The sequence below is a fragment of the Camellia sinensis genome, chromosome 5, assembly GCF_055761805.1.
Source record: "Camellia sinensis isolate YWXY chromosome 5, ASM5576180v1, whole genome shotgun sequence".
Lineage (NCBI taxonomy): Eukaryota > Viridiplantae > Streptophyta > Magnoliopsida > Ericales > Theaceae > Camellia > Camellia sinensis.
The window spans coordinates 40,969,307-40,993,415 of NC_138965.1; positions in this window are offsets into that span (position 1 = coordinate 40,969,307).

The following is a 24,109-nucleotide window of genomic DNA, read 5'->3' on the forward strand; positions in this document are numbered from 1 at the left end:
GATATACATGTCCCAGCCAGATGGTTTCAAAATTACTGGAAAAGAGAATTGGGCCTGTAAGCTGAACAAATCGTTGTACGGATTGAAGCAATCCCCGAGACAGTGGTACAAGCGATTTGATCGGTTCATGATGGAGACAGAATACACAAGAAGTCAATTTGATCATTGTGTATATTTCCGTAAGCTTCCCGACAGTTCCTTCATCTATTTGCTCTTATATGTAGATGATATGCTGATTGCATCTACGAGCAATGTGGAGATTGAAAAACTCAAGGCACAGTTAGCAAGGGAGTTTGAAATGAAGGATTTGGGAGAAGCAAAGAAAGTTCTTGGCATGGAGATCAAGAGAGACAGGAAGAAGGGCACGGTTTGTCTGACACAAACCCAGTATCTGAAAAAGGTGTTAGACAGATTTGGCATCAATGGGAAAACCAAAGCTGTAAGTACACCATTGGCCCCTCATTTCAAGCTTAGTGCTTCGTTGTCTCCACGCACAGAAGAAGAACGGAAGCATATGGCACAGGTTCCATATGCAAATGTAGTTGGTGCATTAATGTATGCTATGGTTTGTACACGGCCTGACATCTCGCATGCTGTGAGTATGGTAAGCAGGTATATGCATGATCCAGGAAAAGATCACTGGCAGGCAGTGAAATGGATCCTAAGGTACATACATGGCACGGTCAATCTGGGATTGAAGTTTGAGAGAGATAACCGACTCGGGCAGAATTTGGAAGGATATGTGGACTCAAATTATGCTGGTGACTTAGACAAACGCCGGTCAACAACAGGGTATTTATTTACGCTTGCTAAAGGGCCGGTAAGTTGGAGGTCAACGCTTCAGTCAACGGTGGCTTTGTCTACTACAGAGGCAGAGTACATGGCAGTGACGGAAGCCTTAAGGAAGCTATTTGGCTACATGCGTTGATTGAAGACTTGGGAATTGTTCAGAAGCACGTTGAGGTGTTTTGTGACAGTCAGAGTGCCATTTTTTTGGCAAAGAACCAGGTTCATCATGCCCGCACCAAGCACATTGATGTCCGTTTCCATTTCATCCGAGAAATTGTGAATGAAGGGGATATTCTGCTTCAAAAGATTGGTACTGCAGATAATCCGGCCGATATGCTCACAAAGGTAGTTTCTGGGATCAAGTTCCAACATTGTTTGGACTTGGTCAACATCTCTCGGAACTGAGCACCTTCGGGTGCATGGCAGTGTTGATCGATCACTATGTTGGATAAGAGAATCCTCGCCAAGGTGGAGATTTGTTGAATATTGGCTACAAATTCTGGCCATGTGATGGAAAGTGGCAGCCAGCTACATGGTGGGGAAGCCATGAGGCCATGTGAGTTGGCCATGAGGCCGTGAGAAGCCATGTGAAGCATCAATCTGGAAAGCCACCGAAAGCACAACAATGGGCTGGCAGCCAGCTCATTTCAAAGACTTTCTCTTGCATTTGTAATCTCTATATATAGAGAAGCTAAGGAGAGTTGAGATGTACAGCTGAGATAACAGAGAGGTGTGAGCTTAGAGAGCAAAGAGAGAGAGAGAATTACAGAGAGTGTTGTAATTCTTACCATTTTGTTCAATATAGTGAATCCGCTGCCCGTGGACGTAGGCGACTTGCCGAACCACGTTAAATCTTGTGTGTTATTGTTTGTTTGAGTTCCCTGGTGTGCCCCCGATCCGCAACATCTCAAACGTGGGAAAACCACTGGACATGTAGTTCTACTTATCTTCTATCACATTGATCCATCCCATGTGAGGAAGCAAACGGGAAGTTTCAAAGAAGCATTCACATGCTATGAGGAGAGATTCCAGATAGAAAGGAGTGAAAGAAGAGTTGAATGGATGGTCAAAGTGGAAAAATGGAAGGCAACACTTAGAGAAGCTGCAGATTTAGCAGGGATGAATATACAAAATCAAGCTAATGGGTAATTTCCTACCAAGTTGTTTTTTAGTTAGGCATTACTTGCATCACCCTTTTTTTGGGATTTCATTAATAAAAGTATTTTAAACAAAGGCCTTTTGGATTGAGTTTTATTTGGTTCAATTTTTTGGATGATTTCTTTTTCTAAGTTTCTTGAGATTTAAACACAACAGTTAAATTTTTCTTGAGGGGAAATCCTACCATCCTATAAGTTTGATTCCTTTGAACTCGGCTCATGTTTGAGCCTTACAAAAGTTCTTAACTAAACCAAAAAATATAAATAAAAATTGAAATAATTAGCTATGGTTTTCATAGATGCTCCTTCCTTTCAAGCTATTTGAAAATATCACATCTAGTTATTCATTTCCAATGACGACATTTCTTTTGGAAATTAAGCCCATTCTCAAAAGTTTTAACAACATAGCTTACTAATACTATATAAAAATGTCAAAATTGGGGAAAACAATCTGCATTGGAAAAGGGGGTATTGCTTCAAAACCATGATTGTGAAAACTCTTTTCTTTACATTTGAGACGCCACCAATTGTCTAAACAAAGATAGCAATCATTTTGTTCATTATTGCATGAGAACTTGTAACTAAGTTCAAGTCATCGCATTCTTATTGTGCTTTCTTTTCAATCTTGATTGCAATCTTTAGGCTTGAGTCAAGGTTTATCCATAAAATTGTAAAAGTGGTTGGAGACAAACTAAGTCGCACAATCTTGGGCATTTCCCCCTACTTGATTGGAATACATTCTCGAGCAAAAAAATATTGAGCATTGGTTAGAAGATGAGTTCAGTAATATTGGTATAGTCACAATTTGTGGGATTGGTGATTCTTAGTGGAATAGAAAAGACAACAATATAGCCAAGTTTCAATATAATTCTAACTTCTCAAGATTTGAAGGAAGTAGCTTTCTTGCAAATATAAGAGAAATTTTTAAATAGCAAGATGGCTCACTTCGTTTACAAAGACAACTTCTTTCAAATATTTTAAAAGGAATGAAGGAAAAATTGTACAGTGTTGATGAAGGATTAAGATTAAAGATGCGATATGTTGCAAAAGAGTTCTTGTAGCGCTTGATGATGTCGATGCAATGGACCAATTATATGTAATACATGCAATGTGAGACTGGCTTTTTCAAGGTAGTAAGGTCATCATAACTAGGGGTGTGCGCGGTGCGGGTCAGTGCGGTTTGAGAGAAAAATAGAAACCGTATGGCGGGTGGCGGATTGATAAAAGTGTCACTAGAATTTGCCATTTTCCTTATCAAAAACCGGCGGTTCGGTTGGCAAATAATGGCGGATTTGCCTTGGCGGTTCGGGCAGATTGGCGGTTTATAAAAAATATAATTCAAATTACAAAACTTAAATCAAAGAGTAAAAACAAGACGAGAGATACCGTGATGTTAAGCATCTTGAAAAGTGAATTGGAATCTAACTTTATTTTGGATTACTGACATCTTGAATTCCCCTCGAGCAGTAATGTAATACTATATTCTAAGGTATAGAACAACACGCAAACTTAAGTAAAAAAGAATTTTTAGAATCTTATAAAACATGATTTAATAGCGGTGCGGGTCGGTGCGGTTTGGAAGAAAAATAGAAACCGGCGGATTGATAAAAGTGTCACTAGAATTTGCCATTTTTCTTACCAAAAACCGGCGGTTCGATTGGCAAGTAATAACGAATTTGCCTTGGCGGTGCGGTTTTGGCGGTATTATGCACACTCCTAATCATAACTACTAGGTGTCTGCAATTGCTAAAGGCTCATGAAGTTTGTGAGGTGCACAAGGTTGAAAATTTGAATTATTGTGAATCATTGGAGCTCTTGAGTTGGCATGCCTTTGGGCAAAGCCATCCCATTGATGGTTTTATGGAGTACTCAAAAGTGGTGGTTCACCATTGTGGAGGGTTTCCATTAGCTATAAAAATTTTGGGTTCTTCTTTATCTAGGAAAAGCTTAAATGTGTGGAAAAATCAATTAGAGAAATTGAAAGCAATTCCTAATACTGAAATCCTTGAAAAGCTCAAAATAAGCTTTGACTCTTTACAAGATGACCATGTCAAAAATTTATTCCTTCATGTTGCTTGTTTCTTTGTTGGGATGAACGAAAATTGGGCAATCAAAATCCTAGATGGATGTGATTTTTACACAACGATTGTAAGGTCTCGATGTCCCACATCAGGAATGGAGAGGGAATTCTTGGGCTATAAAAGTAAAAACCTGAACCGTTATATAGCATCGAGGCCTTTTCTCTAGTGGTGAAATCTCTAGTAGAACTCCCCAATTAAGCGTGCTTAGGCTGGAGTAGTTCTGAGATGGGTGACCCACTAGGAAGAACAAATCCATGCAGGTATGGCCCAAAGCGGACAATATCGATGACGTGTGAAGGGTTGGGGCATTACAAATGGCATCAGAGCTGACCCATGCACTCAACCATGTAAGCCACTTATTCTGGGCTGGCCACGAGCTTGTCATGGTATTTTGATTGATTATAGACCCTCGCAAGGATGCAAGGATTTGTAAGTGGGGGAGTTTGTAACACCCTATCCCACCTCGGAAGTTTGAATGGGTGATTTTAGGCATATAAAGCACCACTACCTTGCTACTAAGTAACTTGGACTTAAGCTTTTGGATATTGTTGGTCGACCCACAGGTTACTTGGGCTAGCAAGTAGTGGGGCGTTACAACGATTGAGCTTCAAAATCTCATTGTTAGATGTTTGTCAACGATTGATTATCGTGAAAAGTTAGTGATGCCTCAATTGATTCAAGAAATGGGAAGAGAAATTGTTCGTCAAGAATCACCTAAGGAACCAGGAGAGCGTAGTAGACTCTAAAATCATAAGGATTCCTTTCATGTCTTAAAGGAAAATTCTGTAAGAATTAACTTTACTACTCTTGTTTGTTTGTATGTACTTGTGTAGGGATGTTATTTACTATTGAGAAATGATGGGTAAATTACACCGTTAGTCCTTGTTGTTAAGCAAAGTGTCACTTTAGTCCCTTTAGTTTCAATTTAAACAATTTGGTTCTTACACTTTCAATTTTGTTGCAATGTGATCCCTTTGTCACTTACTGTTAGAATTTGGAACCAAAAAATACCATGTGTAAAGTTCAAGGGATCAAAGTGGAGTTCAAAATTTGGTTCCTCTAGTTTTGCATGTAATTTTTTTCGTTTAAAATATAAACAACACATGATGGAGGGACCACATTGTAACAAAATTGAAAATGTGACGATCAAATTGTTCAAATTTAAATTATGAGGACCAAAGTGAAATTTGTCTCAAACTCGAGAGATCAGTGGTGTAATTTATCCAAAAATGATACAAAAACAAATTTTTTATACAAAAAATCTTCCAGAATAATGTGATAATTGGACTTATGAAATTATAAGCCACATTGGTGAGTGTTTTGATTTGAGGGTGATTATTGGATAGTTCGGGAGTGTGGCGACGTGGTGCTCTATGCTATTGTGATTGATGGAAAATGTGGGTATTATGATTTTGTGTTGGATAGTTGAGAAATATGAGCGAGTATGATGAATGATGATTGATGAAAAAGTATGGACACGTGATACTCCGGAAGTATTCTATAATTTTGTTTTTGATTTGAAATGAAAACTACATCATTTTGTATGAAGAATTTGTACAAAAAATCTGTTTGTATAATATTACTCTTACTGATCAATGTCGTTCTCTCTATCTTTCTTAGGGGACAAGAATAATTGAAGGCCTCATACTTGATATGAATTTGCTGAAGGAATAAAAATATTCCAAACCAGCCTTTAGTGTCAATGGAAACGTCGTTTCGAAGAATTCCATAGCACATCATTGTTGTCAAATGTAGGCAATTCATTTAAAAGACATTGTGTTAGCATCTTCTCCTGGAAGACGATAGGAACTAGTCTAAGCATTTCAAATCAGATAGCTTTGGAAGTTGATGCATTTTCACAAATGCAAAAGCTAAAACTTCTGTAACTCAATTTTGTACGAGTCAATGGTAGCTTTGTAAATTTTCCTAAAGGATTACGATGGTTGTCTTGGCATGGATTCCCTTTCAAATCTATACACAAAGATTTCTCTTTGGAAAGCATGGTTATTCTTGACATGCATTGTAGCAGGTTACAAAAAGTTTGGGAAGAAACCAAGGTATGTACATTCTTTTCTTTTCTTTTTCTTTTTTCCCTTCTAATTTTTAAAGTTTGTAGGAAACTAAAACTATCATTAATAACCAACCTTTTTCTTCTTTTACAGTTTCTCGACTCGTTAAAAATCCTTGATCTTAGTCATTCCTATAACCTCACTGAAACTCCCAACTTCTCAAATGTTCCCAATCTTGAGAGAATAATATTTAAGAATTGTGCAAGATTGTTTGAGGTTCATGAATCCATTGGAAATCTTCATAGACTTGTTTTGTTAAATTTAAGAGATTGCAAAAATTTGAGGAAGCTTCCTAGAAGCATTGGGATGCTAAAAATTTTGGAAACACTTGACATCTTGGGTTGTTCAAATCTTGAGGAATTACCTGTAGAGATGGGGACTATGGAGTCTCTAACAACATTCCGTGCAAATGAAATTCATATAAGTAGATTAGTCTCAACCACTAGGGTGGTCAAACCATGGCATTCATTCATGTGGCCTTCTCTATTGAAGCCGATGAGAAGTTTAAACATTTCATGGGCTCTTCTACCTTAGTCCTTGGTAAATTTGAGTCTTGAGCGGTGCAATCTATCGGATGACGATTTCCCTAGGAATCTTAGCAACCTACCATCATTGCAGATATTGAATTTGAGTTGTAATCCAATTTGTACCCACCCAGATTGCATTAGAGCTCTTACCAGACTTGAGATTCTTGATTTAAGTGACTGCACAAGGCTCTGGTCACTTGTTGTGCAACATAATTTAAAAGAATTATGGTACACAACATGTACATTGTTGAAGAAAATAACTTTTGAATCACGTCCATTAACCATAGAATATAAAATCTTTCATCACAATCAATTTGCCTGGAACATGTTTAGACCAAATCTATACTGTTATATGAGTGACAATCTAGTTGAGATTCTAGGTGACTTGAAGTTATAACCCATAGAAATGTTGACATGAAGATAATTAACAATTTGGGCTTTTCCACCTTGGGATCCATTGAAGTCCCAACTGTTATGTTTTTAAGCTGTGACTGGGAGAAAGCAAGGAAGCTTTCCATGTAGGTCATTTCTCTCTCTCTCTCTCTCTCTCTCTCTCTCTCTTTGTGACAATCTAGTTGAGATTCTGGGGGACTTGAAGTTAGAACCCATAGAAATGTTGACATTGAGAGAATTAAAAATTTGGGCTTTTCCACCTTGGGATCCATTGAAGTCCCAACTGTTATGCTTTCAAGCTGTGACTAGGAGAAAGCAAGGAAGCTTTCCATGCAGGTCATTTCTCTCTCTCTCTCAACAGTCAATATGTAATGGTTAAATTATTTTTTCTGTGGCATAGGGATGTCACGATAAATATATATTCTACGCGTATATTCCAGGAAGCAATGTTCCAGACTGGTTCAACTTGAAAAATATAGGATCTTCAATATCTTTTACTGTGCCATCGTATGTTAATTTCAAAATCAAAGGTGTAAGTTTGTGTTATGTTTGTGCACTTTGAAGTAACCGAAAAGTTTATGGTTGTGCCCATACTATTATTAGTAATAAAACCAAGAGTCTAATTTGGAGCCATCTCACACGAGTCTTTGGCAAGCCAGAAACTAATGAGGATATGATAATGCTAAGTCACTAGAAGTTCGACAATCAATTGGAAAGTGGCAATGAATTGAACATTTCGGTGGTTGGAGATGATGAAAATTTTCAAATAAAGCAGGTTGGAGTCTGATTTGTGTACAAGGAGAAAGAAGAGAAAAGTAGACAATCAACCAATGAAGAAGCATCTTAACAAATCTCTCTCTATGGAAATGTTATTCCTAGATATGTATCTGCACATCCAACGAGCACAAAAGTCTACTGCCTCGGCATTCATTTTTATAATTGTCTGATTTGTTCTCGTCTATAAACTATGTACATGCTCAACAATTCTTGATTTTTTCTCACCATAGATTTGATTACTTGGTCTTTGTTCTTTATTTTTATTTTATAAAAAATCTGATTAATAAAGTCTCTTGTTTTCCAAATTACAAATACACTTCTTAAGATTTAGGAACAAGAGATGTCCGGGAAGATGTCCTGTCCAACAGGCACCTACAATCTTTGATGAATGGATAAAGTTCCGTTGATTTGATGAAAAATTTAACTCTCCTTTCCTTTGATATCGAATTGATGAAATGGTTAGAGTAGCATTTTAACTAATTTTTCATCAAATTTAAATTTGATGAAACATTTGATGAAGGATTGAAGATGGGCTAAGGAGATGTTTTCTAGTTCATACAATTTTGTTTTTTGGCATAATGTTTGGATAGGGTCACATACTTCGGGGGATTATTAGGTTGTCCGGGAGTATGACCATGGGGTGTTCCATGGTAGTATGATTGGTAGATAAGGTAGAGTATTGATTATTTATGTTGGGTGATTAAGAAACATGAGGGGCATAATGAATTAATGGTGATTAGTGAGTGAGTATGATCACATGGTTGTATAATCTTCCTGCAAACTTATGTATTATCTACCCACCACCATATTATTAAGGAGATGTTTTCTATATTGGATGGAATTGTATTTTGGAAGTTTGAATTTAAGGTAAATTATACTTCATAAAGTTTATGAAAAATATAGATTTCTCTATTATATTCTAGAAATTATAAATACCCCTTATTAAAAAAAATTCCACAACCAATATATCTAACCAAAAAAAAAAAAAAAAAAAAATCTAATACCAAAATGAAATTATGATACTACCTTCAATGTTATCTACCACCAAATCCTTATCTCAATATTCTTCAACTCTCATCGGTGACACACCAAATTCTAGTAGATAATAATAACGGTGTAGCTAATCAAGAGTGAGAGAGGCTGGTGGGATGGTCAGCTAAAGTGATGTTACTAATTGAGGGAAAATGAGAATAAGGAAGATGAGATATGCAAAAGAAAAAAGAAAATAAAATTTTTAACTTTATAAAGCTTAATATACATATTTTCAAAAAATAAAAATTGTTGCTTACATCAGACACTCTGTTAATTTAACTTAATGATTAATTAAAAAAAGAGTCATTTGTTATGTCATTGAAAACTTCAAAATATTGGATGTAATTTCTCAAACGTAAAGGAAAAATATGATTTTCAATAAATCACAGGGAATGAATTTATAATTTACATTTGAATTTAAAAGGGATTTGTTTGTTTGGGAAGATGAGTTAGTAGCTAATCTATTATGGAAACTTCGGGCCTGAGCTCTGTTATTAGAGATGAGGGCTTATCATTAATTTAAAAGACGTGTTCTTTCCATTTTGTACTACTCTATGAGGGATCTACAGTTCTTGTACTGCTCCAGTGTGAGTTTGCTTGGAAAGTTTGGATTAGTTGTCTCTACATTGGAGGAATTCTCAATGGGTATGTATAAAGAAATTATTAATACTCTTGGAGTAAGTTTTGATGATGCTCTAAATGATGAGTTATTGATCTAAATCATGGGATCCACTCCTTTTGTATTAGAGTTTTAAGAGACAAAGTGTTAAGTGTTAAACTGTAAATAGAATAGAGTATTGTTTCAGAAATATTAAACAATTTCTCATACGTAAATGCCCATCATCTTTAAAAAAAATGGTAAAATACACTTACCTCTTGAGATTTAAAATATATATGTATAATAAGTTCTATAAGTTTAGTATAATTATAATAGACTTTTATATGATTTTAATTCATACAACACTTAGTTTTCTTTTTTATCAAAAATTCATTAGTTATATGAATGAAAAAATTATATTGTCATCTCTTTTATATTGAAATACATATTTTGTTCTATGTTTTCATATCATATGCATTAAGTTTGGTCACATGCTACATGATTATAGGTCAAATTGTGCGAATTTTTTCAAGAGTCTCAAATAATTTTTTTTTTTTTTTTTTTACATTTAATAGAACCAGTTGTATTTATCCCATTTATCGGATGAGGTACAATATAATTTATCCTAAAGAAATAATAGTAAAAAATAGTTACTTGAGTTGACCTAATTTTTTTATGGGTTGATTGGCGAAAAATCCAATTTAAAGAGGGTGTAAGGTATTAGATCCAAGAGAAAACCATTTTTGGTGATAAGAACATTTGTTGGTCAAAATTACATTGCCACCTATCCGTTGAAAATTTTATTTTAGCCTATTTGTTTAATTTTTTTTTCTTTCTGTTCAATTTTTTAAACCTATCTACTCAAATTTGTATCCATTTGTTGAAATTCTCCAATTATATTTTTTCATATTTGTTGGAATTCACCAAACTTTGTTTTTACTATCTATTCAATTTTTTATTTCATCTGTTTAAAATCTGATATATACACACACACACACAAACACATATTATAGACACCCCATTTTGATTGGCCCTAAGACTTTGAGCGTTTGTAGGCCTCCCGATGATGAAATGGAAATATCTTCACCCTTGGAATATTGAAAGTTGTTGTTATACCCTACTTCGGCCTAAACAACTGACTTTTTGCATAACTGACCAAAATACCCTTGAACTTATTTCCTAGCCAAAACCAAATTTCCAACCCTAAGAGCTTGGGAAAGCCCAGTTACACTTAGATTATGATATTCTCTAAAATTACTGACTGATTTATCAAAAACATTGATCTAAAGACAATTTGAGCTTGCTTGGGACATAAGTAGGAAAAAGCCATGCAACCCCGCACCTAACCTACAAAGTTGACACCTAGACTCTTGGCCATGCGTGCGCCCGCACATGCACTATGCGACCATACTTCTTTTATGTGACTGGACCTTTCACGAGTGGCCGCACTTTTCCGTGACAGACAAAAATGGAAACCTTGCAAAGATGGTAATGCAGCATTAGAGAGAGATGCTAGGAAGAAAGCACTAGCTAACCCTAGCAACCTCCCTCGGATTCCTCTCCAAGTTAGGAATGCTTATAAAAGCACCTTTCCCCTATCTCCCTTCTAGGGGTTACTAAATTGTGAACTTTTTGAGAGCATTAGAGAGCTTGAGAGAAAGACGCCCTCCCCCTCCTTTCCATCTTTAAAAATTACCACCTAAATAGAAACTAAAACCTCCTGAGGACTTGGAGACTTGAACAAAACTCAAAACCTAAGCTTGACGGGGGCCTACAAGCAAGGAAATCCTTGTTGTCTTCACTTTTCTTCGCATGCTCTACGGTTCTTGAAAACTAGTATGTAAAACTCTCTCTTTTGACCATTTCAACCCTTTTTATTTGCTTATTTTCATTAGCAAATCATGCTTAGGACTTTAGTTTATCCATACATCATATAGTTTGCATATTTATTCATCTTTTTTGCCTTTTTCACCATGATTCCTTTATTTTCAATAAAATTGGATGTTTAAGATCATTTATCAAGTAGAAATCGTGTGTTAGGCCCGGTTTGAATCATCATGTAGATAGCTTACATCTTTGTTTATAATGGCTTGGGTTAGACCTGACCCTTTCAAGTTCTTGAATTTGGGATCCGATACTATAACGAGCCCGATTTCGATCCTTCTTTTATGTTTTACCACTTCGACTGGGCCGGTCAGGGGTCGAGCTGCCCGGTCAGCTCGCGGGGGTCCAGGGCACAGCGCCCCTTGAAGCAAAAAGGAAAAATGCATTCGAAGTTGCTTGTCCGCTCGAGTGTCCATTTCCCTGCTCAAGCGGAGAATGTTTGGTTCCTGCACTTTGACCTGTGTCTGCAAAAATACTGGGAGAGTGTAATTCACGCTCGAGCGTAGGGTTTCACGCTTGAGCGGAAGTCTATGTCTTATGCTCGAGCGGGGCTTTCTACGCTCGAGCGGACCGTGCTTTATCAGGTCGCGAATGTTGCTTTTCAAATCACTTTTTGCAATCCTCTCTCTCTCTAAAACTCAAAAATTTCCAGATCTTGAGCTTCTCTCTCTAAAAACTCACATTCTCTCTAAGATTTCATCTAGATCCATTGTGTTCTTGACCCTAGTGTCTTTGAGAATAAGGTAGAGGGCTTCAAGAGCTTCGTTTTGTTCCAAGAAGAAATTGGTTTCGTCATCTTTGGAGTTCCACCTTGTTGCTTGGGTTTTCTACACTTAAGGTAGGGATTTTCTACACTCTAGTATGGTTTTTAGCTTAGTTATTTGCTATTGTGTATAGATGATGAGATTTGGTTGTGGTTTGGACAAATCTAAGATTTTGGGCGTAAAATGAAAAGAGGGGTTTTTTATGTATATGAGATAAATGATGCTTGGGGTTGATTATAAACTCTTGGTGTACCAAAATAGTTGATTTTGGGTATTTGGGTTAATATTGGAAAAAGGGAGATTTTTGCCCTAATTTGATAAAATGATTATTTTGTATAAATAATTGGGATTGTCATTGAATATTTTAAATTGGATGGCTATTGATATAAACGGTGATATTGGATATGTATTATCTCACCTACGAAAGTTTGAATAAACTATTAAATTTGATATTGAATATATATCTTGGAAATAATTGTATTGGGCTATCGGTGGAGGATAGCTATGGTTGTTATAGAAATTGCATGAGGATTAGGCGATTTAATGCTAATCTATGGTTGGTGTCATTGAATATGACCATGTTATAAATACATTGTATATGTATATTTGTTTGGGAGGAGATAGGGGATGTACTCCATATTTGATTATGTGTATTGGGAGGAGATAGGGGATATACTCCATATATATGATTATGTGTATTGGGAGGAGATAGGGGATGTACTCCATATGTGATTATGTTTATTAATACATTGCATATGTATATTTGTTTGGGAGGAGATAGGGGATGGACTCCATTTAAAGCAAGTTGGGCTGTGTGTCCTGGGTGAAAGACCCGAAATCTATTATACATGCGTGCTGGTTCCTGCGGACGAAATATCCGTAAAATGGCAAGTTTGAAGTGTTTATGTGAGTGTTTTGCATAATTGGAGAACCATTGAGTTGTAGTCTCATTTTGGTTGTTGAAAGATAATAAGGTTAACTCATGAATTGAGTAGCATATATATATATATATTGGAAATGAACTGAAGGACTGTGGGATAAGATTGGCCTTAGTGGCATTTGGATATGTAGGCCTCGTGGATGATTCCATATCGGTATTGTTTATATACGAGGTATTTATACTTTTGCTAAACTTCATAAATTGTGTTAGATTATTTCTACTAGGCTGTTGGCTCATCCTATAAGGGAATACCATTTTTCAGGTGCAGATGAGATGCTTCCTCCAAGGCAATAGCGTGGATGGACTTTCGGAAAGCAAGAGCTTCTTAATTATGTATTTTTGTGTGTTATTGGTATTTGTAAAGCCAAGGGCTTAAGATGTGATGAGCGAGACTCAATTTGTGTAACCAAGCAATGACTTGGAAAGATGTAAGTCTATAGGACATTTAATTGTTTATTAAACAGTAAACTCTAATGTATGAAAGTATGTTGTTTCTCATGTTTATTCCGCATATGAGTTATCTTTATTGTATTATTTTGGGGGCGTTACAACTTGGTATCAAAGCGTACCGGGTTTGAATACTTTGGGTAAGTGGGAAGTGGTTAGTACCACAATGTGTTTGTCTCGCTTGATTGAGGTGTTAGCATGTATTGTATGCTTATGTGATAACATGCTTATGTGATTATGTGGGTATGGAATTTAGTTCCTAAGATGTTGATTGGATCTACGGGTTTGTGGAAGTCCTATTGGAAGAGCACTTGATCACTGCTATTTCTAATTGGAACTCTAGCAACGCCGTGGGACGATCATTATCTAGGAAGGAAATTCGTATGTGTTTATGTGATTACATGTCTATGTGGAGTGATTTATTGTTGTTCAAAGTATTAGACCGTGAGTGAGTTAAATTTGGCACATTTATAAATGTGCTAATCTTTTTGTTACCTTATTTAGGATGTCAGGACGTGGACGTGGTGGTTATAGGCGTAGTAGGCCTAGAAGGCATGAGGTGCCTTTACCGGATGATATTCCAGAACAGGAAGAAGGAGCTGGTCAAGCCAATGTGGCCGAACCGGTTAATCAACAGGCCATGGGCGCCTTGGCCCGTGAAATGGCCGGAGCATTGAGGGAATCTATGGACATTCTCCGAGCTGAGAATCAAGTCTAGGCCCATGTAGCAGAAGTAGGGCCATCATTTCTGAAGAGAGAGCTCTTCCGGTCGAATCCGGATGAGTTTTTGGGTGACCCTAAGGAGCCATTGAAGGCAGATGAGTGGCTAGAACAGTTAGTGAAGACATTCGAGATGCTTGGCATCGAGGATGATCAGTTAAAGGTGACCTTGGCATCTTTCCAGTTAAAGGGGGATGCGGGTCTGTGGTGGAAGTATGTGCGTGGGCGCATTGAAGGGACTTGGGAGGCTTTTGTTGATGCCTTTCAGGAAAAGTTTTTGCCTCCCACTATTAGGGAGAAGTTGAGGGATCAGTTCTGTCTGCTCAAACAGCTGAATACACCAGTGGCAGAGTTTGAGGCCACCTTTACTAGTTTATCTAGGTTTGCACTTGAGTTAGTGGCGACTGAGGAACGTCGCTGTTTGGAGTTTGAGAAGAAATTGAGGACCGGACTCATGCTTGGAGTGGCCGGGTCTATGATTAGGGAATATGGGCGCCTTGTACAGGCTGCAGCCCATCTTGAAACTATTATGCAGGCTGAAGAGGAAAGAATGAGGGACTCCAGGAGGAGTCAAGATAGTCATGGGGACAGTAAGTGGCAGAGGGGTTCCTACCCTCAGCAGTCTCAGGGAACCCAGTCGAGGTCCACTTTTTCAATACCGAGTTCAGGTTCTGGGAGAGATGGGCAGGGAGATTTTACTTGTTTTAAGTGTGGTCAGTTGGGCCACAAGTCTCCAGCTTGTCCTCAGAAAGGAGGAAGACAGCGAGCAGCATCATCTTCGACTCGTTTTTAGAGCCAGTGTCAAGAGAGAGGCCAGCAGCTTACTTGTTATAAGTGCGAGCAGGCGGGGCACCTGAAGAGGTTTTGCCCACAGTCAGATGGCACACCTGGTGTGTCTGGTTCGAGACAGACATAGAGTTACCAGCCAACACAGTCAGCACAGGCCTCGAGGGTGTAGACACCCCATTTTTGACCGTCCTCAAGACTTGGATGTCACCGCTTGAACACCCGGTGATCATCCTTGTTTGTGTTCGTCTTGAGTTCCCGGAGGTCTCGGATGTGTGCCTTGCCTCAGGATCCCTCGACTCGACTGTTTTGTGTTTGGTTTTGCACCAAACACTTGTATTTTGCCTTGGGGGGGCAGAGAATGGCTTGTGGGCCATCCCCACACATCACCGGCCAGGGCTTGAGGCCACCGGCTGTGTTTTGATTCCACCGGCCAAATGTTTGGCCGACCGGATATCTTTTTTTGGTCAATTGTATTTTTGGCCGGCCGATTACTGTGCATCTGCTTTTGTAGATATTTTCGTGCAGCTGACATACACTTTCACCCCCTCCATACACGTGTATGGAGGGATTGCCCTCTTGTTAGCTTCCTTTGGAAGCTTTACAAGACCATTTTGTCTACAAAAGAGAGGGTCTTCTCTTTTGTTAAGAGGTTAGATAAATTAAACAAGTTAAGCATTATTTTTCAGAGCTTTGAGTTCTAGGGTTAGGGTTTGTATATATCCTATCTCTATCTCTCTCTTTCTTGGTGTATTTGTGTGTGTTTTAGGCCTTAGTATTGCACACAAACACCTACTACTACACCTTTCTCTTGGAACTGAGGTTCTAGAGGGTTGTTTTTGAAGTTTTGAAGCTGGTTTGGACCTAAGGAGACTGCTGGTCCACCATTTGTGAAGAGGGTCTACAAGGGTAAGACTTTTGTCCCTTTTTACCCCTTTTTTGCAAAGCTTTTTAGACTATCTTGCATCTGTTTTTGAGCTTAGTGTATAGCATATAAAAGTTGTGTTTTTACTTTCTCTAAGTAGTTGCTTAAGGGTGTTTCAAGCTTTGGGGTTGTTTGACCCCTTTTAAGCCTTGAAAGGCTCCATTTTGTGCCATTTTGGTTGAGCTCCGGGATCATTGTGTTTGGGCCTCATCAGCACTGAAATCTTGAGGGATTTCAGAGGTGAGGATGGTGCCTTAAGGTCCCAAGAAGGAAAGGGCCACCCCCTCTCCTTGTTGTCCTTGAAAATGGCCATTTTTAGCCTCTTGAGGGAGCATATAGTTTGAGTATGTATTGACCATGCCTTGACTGATTTTCAAGCTTATTATGTCATAATATAGCATTGTTGTATGTTGGTTTTGGTACACCATGCTTGTCTAGCATACATACCTTGTAATGCCATGATTTGCCTCAATACATGCATAGCATTTAGACTACCATGCTTTTGTGTTTTGGCCAAGCTTTGTGAAGCTTATATGCATATTTTGATGTGCTAAGGGACTGTTTTAAGTCATTTGAGTCATCCATGCCTTGCTTTGTATAGCTACCATGTAACCCCTCTTGTATGCCTTAAGCCTTGGCCCTTCTAGCATGCCATCCTTGCTTTGTTTCAGTGGTTTGGAACCACTTGACATGTCATTTCAGACCTCATGATGTGCCCATATGCTTGCGTTTCATCCCCCTTCAATGTGTTTAAAGGTTGTTGCCTTATGCCCCTTGTTTAGGCCTTGGAGTATGCTTGCATTTTTAGACCACTTAGATGCCATCTAAGTACATCCTTAGCTTTGTTTAGGTCTACATTAGACCTATTTTAAGTCCCTAGCCTTGGTTTACCTCCCCTTTGGCTTGCCTTAAGTCTTGGACCATTGTTGCATGTTTGGCTTGCCTTGTTTACTTGGTTTGGCACCTTTATAACATGTTTTTCAGAGCTTTATGTGCATACCATTAATCCATGTTTTGTCACTTTTAAGTGTGCTTAAAGGTTGCATGTTTGATGCTTGAGTGTTGGCCCATTAGCATGTGCATGTGTGTATGTGTGTGTTGGCCCTCATTTCCATAGCATTGGCTACTGTTTTGGACCTAGTTTAGGGCTGTCCAATTAGTGTAAGTCCCTTCCTTGCATGCCATTCAAATGTCATTACATTATTCCATGGTTGCATGCTTTGGTTGCATGTGTTGCATGCTTAAAAATCACTTGCATTGGGTATGCATCTTCTTGGTCAAGTTGTTAGCATATTTGTATGACTTGCATGTTTGCATGGTTGAGTTGCACATTGCATACTTGATTAGCTTGCATGGATTGCATGCCTAGTGAGCATTTTGCATTGCATCTCCATGTTACACACTTAGGCTCACATGCTTAGGTTGCATTGTACTAGCATGCATGCTTGGCCTCTTGAATTGCTTGTGATAGAGGTTGAGTTCAATTTGTTTGTTTATGTGCATTGCATGACATTTGAAATGAAAATGCACAACTTGGTCTCTTGGGCCATCACGCATTGAAATGCGCGATTGGTGGTCCGAGAACCAAGGGCCATATCCCTTTGAGTCACAAACATGACAAGGGATGTGTCGGTGCACACATTCGCTTGAATTGCATTGCCATGCAAAGCTTTGCCCTCTGCTGCTGTCAAACAGGTCCTGCAGGAATTTTCGGCCGATCAACTACACAGAATGCCGACCGGCCATCCATCGGTGGCCGATGGATTCATCTTTAGCCGATGACCACCAAATCACAGCCGGTGATGATCCCCTTTGGCCGGTGGCATTTCCCAGCATCCAGTGAGAATATCCTGAGACTTTGGCAGTTTTCAGAGGAGTATAGCAGGGAAAACAGAGGCAGCTTGCGCATGGCAGTGGACTTCCGAGCAAGACCGAGCATGCATTGCATTGGGCTCTTTTCCCGAGGCCGTTTATCGCTTTCTTAGATTAGTTGATTTGCTTAACTAATTTAGTTGGTCTGTAATAATTAATTAGCTAGGATAGTTGGTTTGTTATTCAGACTGTATTATTCTTTCGGACCCTCCGAGCGAGGGCAATTATGTAATAAGTGTGGGTGCGTGTGTGCATGTCTTCCAACCCCCGCTTCTTTCTCCCTTTTACTTACCTGCTTTGATGGCTAGTATTAGGACATGTTTACTTTAGCATACCTTATGCTATGCATGCGTGCGTCATTCATCAGTATTGCATGCACCAGGGCTTGGCGCATCATGCTAACTGCATCGTATTTCAAATATGACTTGAATACATGCTACTTGCCGCACTTTACATGTCATTTTAGGATTAGCCGAGCCTATCCTAATTGCATTCTGTATGCGTTGCATTAGCCACTTTAACATGAACTAGGATCACGCATGTTTTGCTAACTAGTTTATTGTTTTGGCACGGAGTACATTGTAAGTATTTATGCTTTAGCATACCGCATGCGTGCGAGTGTTGCCACAATAGCATGATTATCATGAGGCTAGCTGCTTATGTGATATAACTGCTTGAATGCCTGTGGATGGAGGTTGAATTGCCTAAATTGGAATAATGCATTAAAACTGTGAGTTTTAAGCCCACTACATAGTGGCAAAACCATCTTTTCTAAAAGCCCACTCGAGGGTGGCAAAGCCTGCATTTTAGCCTACTTGCGAGTAACAAACCATCTTCAAAACAAACATGCAATGTTTGTTCCAATTTAGGCGATTTGGTCTATACTTGTTTGCTGCGCGCATAACATAGTAATTCTAGGCTAATAAATGGAATAAGAACACATAACGTTTTCAAAAACGGATATCACGGTTAGTAGAGGCCGATCTTCAGATCGGGCGAGAGGGGGTGCTCATAGCTAACCTTCCCTAATCGTACCCTAGCTCCCGAGCCGAGGCAACTTTGGTGATGACGGACACGTGGCCTTTGGCACCGAGTCAGGGTTTCCTAAATTCCCCCTTAAAAAATATTTAGGTGGCGACTCTGTATCTGGCAAAGCAGTCCATGTTTGGCACTTCTTTTCTAAAAATCTGTTTTCTCAAAACGATTTGCCGGATTTGGACTCTTTGGTTCAGATTAAGAACCGTGACACAAATTGAGTCCGAACTGTAGCACGAGGGCCTCACGCGGGCGCGTCTACAGTTTCTGGCGACTCTGCTGGGGAGTTAGAGAGCTTGACTCGAACTCGTGATATCTTGTTTTGATTTCATTTATGTGTCTCTTTGCATTTGCATGTGCATTGGTGCGCCTAAGACACCGTGTTTGCCATCTGCCATTCCTGAACGGTTTGCCGGAGGCTTGACTTTGTCAAAGCATGCCATAAGGCTGACCGGTTGTGGGCTCTGACAGTATGGGAACACTAACCCTGGTTTTACCGGGGCACCCCTTTTGACCATTCGACCTAGTGCATATTCGGAATCCATAGTGACCATTCCAAACTAGGACAGGTTGCTTACCCGATGTTAGGTTGTTTGAAAACTGCTGTGTGCATAGTGAAACCCTAGCTCCTGACAAAAATAGGACAGGGAAAACCTACCCCTCCATAGGGGTGTTTTGGCTCTCTTTACTTGCTATGTGTTTTTAGAGTGTATCTATGCAGGGGAACACACATATCAGTTCACAAGTTTGAGTATCAGACCTGAGGGCATCAGTGTCAGTTTATGAGAATCAGTTATATCTGTGGGTATCCGATTCAGTATTTTGGGGGCAGTGATTTCGGGCAAAAGTGATCAGTAGTAGAGTACAGTTATTCAGCTATACTAGCGTCCGTTCTGATTGGTCCGAAATGCTGCATGTTTTCTCTTTCAGCTCAGAGAGTTGATACAGAATAGCTAGTGTTCCTCCTTGCTGAGACAAGACAGATATCTGATTCGTCAGTCACCGTTCAGTACAGCGAACTTATCATGACACAGAATTTAGAGGAAATTGTGGTTATGACGGCCGCATCAGATCAAGGAATCACTCTGCAAAGCGAGACCAATGTCGATGTACCGCATCCACCCAGGTCGCCTGTCGCGCACCTAGTCTGGACCCCCCAGTTGTATCAGGCTCGTGAGCCCACCACATTTGAATTGATGGGAATGATAGGCGACCTCCAGAGATCCGTGGCCGATCTGGCCTATGGAATGTCGGCTTCGCCTCCAGCGGCATCGTATGTCGGGAATTTCATACCACAGGAGCCCCCGCTACTGGGGCGGATTGTGATAGAGCTCAGCCAACCAGAGGTTGCCTCCAGCTACAGCAACGACGTGTCAGCAACAACCGGGCTTCGCTCTGATGTAGTAACCCAAACCCCCGATCAGGCTAAGGCCAGAGGCAAGAACAAAATGAAGGCAGATGCCGATCCCATTGAACAACTGCTGCGGGCAGTCAAGGCTTTGAAAGCCGGGGGGATGAACAAGCAACAGATATCCGCAGTTGTGGCAAAAATTGTGGAGGATGCTTTCCCCACTCTACCTGAGGGTAGTTCAAGTCAGTCAGAAAATTGGGATAGGTCCCGTCATACCAGAACAGTTCCTTCTATTCCCAACCCTGCACCTGGGAGAGATCAGAAAACCAAGGCAGTGCCCGCCGACCCTTTTGCTAGTGCGTCTAGTAAGAATACTCAGACTTCAAAGTACCTGCCCCGAGGGCGCAGGATCTTTTATGCTCTCTACATGCCTCTGTCTAAGGCACTTCAGATTCTTACCGAAAGGGGGCACCTCAAACCCCTTGAACCTCGGCCTCTCCCGAAGAATCTCCCTCTCACACATGATGCTGCTTTGTACTGCGCGTACCACCAACAGACCGATCACGTCACCGACAACTGTTTCCGTCTTCGCCATGAAGTGCAGGATCTGATCGATAATGAGGTCATTCTTCCACCTACCTCAGCGAAGTCTGTTACCACTGAGCTCTTGGACTTTGAGGATGCTGGGAGTATGTGATCAGGGGTTGGACCACCTGCGGGCGGCGCTCGATGTATTTCAGATGTGGCGTCTGGCACGCACTTTTTGAGCATTTGTAAATGCAGTTTTGTAGCTTCTGGCTTGGGTTTTGAGTCAGTTCTCTGTTTTGTTTTTGAGTCTGCCTCTTTGCTTTGAGTCAGTCTTTTTGTTTTTAGGTCTGTCTTGTGGTACCGAGTCAGTCCCGTTGTATAGGATGTCAGGTGATTCTAGGGTTGTTGCCTTGAACACCATTTTAGTTTTGTAAATACCTTTTTGTTTTGAGTCTGTCTCTGTTGTGGAGCCAGTTACAATCAGGGAATTTGAATGGAGCAGCTGCGGCTATCATGTTTCCATGCTTATTGCTAATTTTGAGCTAGTTGTGTCAAAGGATTTGAATCAAACGCCGTGCATTCCACATGTTCTCTTGTGCCCTGAAAATCATTGCATTGACCTATGTTTTTCTAAACCTCTTTAACACTGCGGTGAAAACAAAAAGGAAGGAATTCCTCGAGTTTTGCAAAACTTTGATCAATTTGAAAAAAGGAGAGGCATGCTAAGCCTTTAATGAATGAAACCATGCTTGTTAGCGTGAGTACTGAGAAGGACCCTGGCTTGATCCAAATTGGTTCCACACTATCTTCGGCGCGAGCGATTTGTCGCTTTCTTAAAAACTTTCAAAAACAAATGTTTTGCGCGGCCCTATGAAGACCTGTGTGGAATTGCTCTTGAGATTGTGCAGCCTAGGATCGCTCTCAGCCTCAAGATTCAACCCGTTCATTTTCGAACCTTGAACCCGTTCAGAAAGTTCAACGGTCAACCGCCATGTGAGGTCTGTCTGGCCAGATTAGAAGCAGCCCTCGAACAAGAGGCGCCAAAATCAGATTAAGAAGATCAGATCTCACCGGAAGAAGCATGTGAAGCAACCGTGATGGATCCTTCTGCAAATCAACGCAACAGCCATTCTCCTGGATTCAGATGATTTCGGGATCTCAAAACCATTTGGCATGGACTTGTTACACTTTTACCCTTTGAGAGGCTCGCTGGGTCGAAAACCCGGAAGGGCGACCCAAGCAAAAGTTAGAGCAAGAGAAAAATACAAAAAAAAAAGAAAAAGAAAAATACAAAAAAAAAGAAAAAATATATATACAAGAAAAATACAAAAGAAGAAAAAATATATATATACAAAAAAAAAAAAAAAAAAGCTCACAAGGTCGAAAACCCGCAACGGGCGCCTTGGCAAAAGTTAGAGCCTAAAAAGTGAAGGTTAAAATACCCGAGTGTACCTTAACCGGAACTACGTAAGGCTTGATTCCCATGTTTGGGATACGTAGGCAACTTCATCCTGAAGTCCAGCCCTCAACGCTTTCATAGCGCCTCAGTCCATGTAATGGTTTTGATTATTCTAGCCCTTCCCGAATTCGATAGTTCGGTTGTGACAACCGGATACGTAGGCAACTTCATCTCGAAGTCCTGCCCCCAACACCTTCAAAGTGACTGTGTCCATATATTGGTTTTGACCATCTTCGTCTTCTCTGTATCCGAGAAAGTTCGGTCGTGATCATCACTTGTAAGGACTGTTTACAATATGCTGCGGCATCATCCAGACAAGGGGCAACTTTCCATTGCCATGAGTCGCCGTTCAAACCAGGGGCAACTTTCCGTTGCCGTGCAGCGTCCTTCAAACAAGGGGCAATTTTCCATTGCCTCCGATCCGAGGTTGTGCATCTCGAGAATGAGTTCCGCGCTCGTTGGGCGGCGGCCGTTTGCCAAAAAAAAAATATAGTTTTTGAGAATTTTTACTGAGGTTGACCATTTTCTCGAAAATTATTTCATTTTCCAAAACTGGACCATTTTCTTGGACCCAAAAAGGAAAATTTTCAGTGCTCATAGCCTGACTTGCATGATTTTCAAACCAAAAATCGCACAAGCATGTTAATCTAACTCTCATATTGGTCAAAATTGTTTTCGTAGAAACCAAAACAAAAAATGGTCAAAATGATGAACTATGGGCACGGTTGAGTCAGGCTTCCTGTCTTTCCCCCATCGTCAGCATACTTGCCAATGAGGGCACAACTGAAGCTGTCATTAAAGGGCTGAAGGCTCTCTCAACCTCCGAGCAACGCGGTATTGAACCAAATGCGAAGCACGAATCAGAACGGACCAAGATACTTCATTCCCTTGTCTGGGGCATCGACCAAACGCCACCAGAAGAAATAGCTGCGAGCTAACCGTATCAGGCATGAACCCACAACTTTCTATTCGTCCATTAAACACCCCGGGGAGGGATAAAAAAAATGAGAGAATAAAGAATAGAGAGGTGGAATTTGAGAGAAAAAGCGAGCCAAAGGGACTTTGTGAGAAAAAAAACCGAGCTTAAGCGCCAGAGGGATGTGAGGATCACAAATAAGAAAGGGTGGGAAACACTACCCAGAGAAACTGGCTCCTCGCGAACTGAGAGGTCTCTTGTCTTTGTAACACCTCTGTGTGTCCTGTCTTTTGTTTTGTTTACCTCAACTTTTGTTTTGAGTCTTTTTCAAGTGTTACTCGATGTGTTTAGGTCGTGTACCTTTTGTTGAATCATAGTATGCTGTGTTCAGTTGTAGGCTCAATACCCGGTTGAGAACCCCTTTCTCATTTTAAAAGATTAATCGTTTTGTGCTCAGAATGCTGTGCCATTCTCCACATTTGTGCAAAAACATGATTTGGTTCTTTCATACAAACTGTAGGGTCCACCCCCGATAAGTGTGAACAGGAAAACCTGGGCCTCCTTGAAGCTTTTGGGTTTCAGATCGCATCTGAGTGTGCTTCAACTTCAGTGGATTCAACCTTCATGGTCCGTCTTGTCAGATTTGGGCTGTTTGTTCAGGACCCGCTGTGTGCAAAATGAGCCAAGCGCTGTGTTATGAGCTGTATGCAGATTAATCCCCAGTAGAGTATGAGCCGAATGTTCAGAATGTGCAGTGGTTGGTATGGTTTGTTTTTGCTGTTGACTGGTTCGTTATCTGATTATTACAATGCAAGTGTTCAATTTTCAGACAGCAGATCAATTTCATTTCGTTTGAGGTGCAACATGATGCAATGCGATGCAATATATGGAATGTACAAATACAACACTTTTTTCAAACAAAAAGTTTGTTTCATTTCATCATCTTTTTCAAGTACATGGTTTTGGAAATAAAAATCTGCTTGCGGCAGTACAAGGTACTCTAGCTACCAGCAAAAGGTACAAAAGAAAAAAAAAACAGCAAAAGTCTGGATCAATGAC